Source organism: Austrofundulus limnaeus, unplaced genomic scaffold (assembly GCF_001266775.1).
Source record: "Austrofundulus limnaeus strain Quisiro unplaced genomic scaffold, Austrofundulus_limnaeus-1.0 Scaffold224, whole genome shotgun sequence".
Lineage (NCBI taxonomy): Eukaryota > Metazoa > Chordata > Actinopteri > Cyprinodontiformes > Rivulidae > Austrofundulus > Austrofundulus limnaeus.
In genome coordinates, this window is record NW_013952626.1 from 29,849 (window position 1) to 31,445 (window position 1,597).

The following is a 1,597-nucleotide window of genomic DNA, read 5'->3' on the forward strand; positions in this document are numbered from 1 at the left end:
CACACACACACACACACACTTTTTTTTTCACATCATGTCGCCTGCCTGGATCTGTTATTATCTTGCTCTGCAGCACGGAGGAGCATCAGAGGTAAAGTCGTTTCAACTGCTTTTTACAACAGTCTCATTTCCGGACTCAGRCATTTTGGGAATGAAGCTGATATTTCAGTTAAAATACATAAGTCAAAATATTTATCCGAGTACAGTACTACCCCCCACAACTTTATGGATGATTTTATGGATTTAATTTTACATATTATCCTTGAATAAATACGGTAACTGCTTCCAAAAACTCGCTTTAGTGAAACCAGTTGACATAACTTGATTAAGTAAATTCAACACTTTATTTCAAACAACTCGTTTCGTGATGAGTTCTGGTAATATTTAAATTTGTAGCATGTAGCGAGGGGTTAAATTTTAAAGTAAAGACATCATTGTTAATTTTTATGTTTTGAAAATACTGGAATTAAAGTAAAAATTATGATAAAAATGCTTGGTAAAAATACAGATCCTCAAAAAATTACTTAAGCACTGTAACAAAGTAAATGTGTTTTGCTACTATGGGTGAGGGTCATCTGGTGCTGTTTTCACCCTCAAATATGCTCATCTAAACTCTTCTTTGTGTATGCTTTCCTGTTGATAATTTCTATTCATTTTACTAAGACTTGTAACAGCAGAACAGTATCACAGAGTTGGGTTATTTCAGAAAGCAAAAAGATGAGGCCCGACTGCTGGTACAGAGCATTAAAAAGATCCACACAGCTTGATGTTTTTGTCCTTGTTTTAACTTTACTCACGTTGTGTAGAGGTGTCCGTTCTCTACGTGCTGCTCTACTTTGGCAAGCTGACGGGCGTGTAGGGAGGAATGTGGGAAGGCAGCGTGCATCCATGGCAACCCCAGGCAAGACATGAGGATGTTGATGAAGCCAGTCAGCATTAAATCCCAGTGGAACGCTGTGCCTTTTAACAACCTGGTGCAAATGTGTACACACACAGCAACACAGAGAAAGTTTCAACTTGTTTGTCAGTATAAAAGCAGCAGTACTTCTGCACAAATTCAGAACATGCATATATGTATGATATGGATATGACTTTTTTTTGCCATCTAATTTTATTCAAAGAAGTAAAGCACTGAGTCTTACTTGTGTTCTGGAACGTGTGTGAGGGAAATGACAATGTTCTGGTCAATAAAGATGAGCAGAGAGAGAAGAAAACCTAACCCGACTGCACTTAGTGCATTCATTCCTGTCAGTTTTGCAAACGGAGGGTATTTGAAGATGGGACCATCGTGGACAATGAAAACAGGAACTGACAGAAGCCAAAAAATGAATAAAAAATGACTCATGTCATTACTTATATCAAACATAAAACCTACAAATAATATTAATGACAATAATAGTAATATAATAAATGTATTTTTAAACAACAAATATCTCCACATTCGACAAACATCAAACCCCACAGAGACGTTGAATCCCTAAAAGGTGTTATGAGTCAAAGTTGTGACTTTAAATTGCATGCATAATCTATTAAAGGGATCCCCGATTAGTTGTAACATTAGACTTTATTTGATAAACATACATTTTAACTGTAAAAC

General features: G+C 36.2%; 1 pseudogene; it reads right to left on the bottom strand.

Moving 5' to 3' along the window:
• LOC106525382 (sodium bicarbonate transporter-like protein 11) overlaps positions 1 to 1,597 on the bottom strand; it is an 11,047-nt pseudogene that overhangs the window by 1,280 nt on the left and 8,170 nt on the right.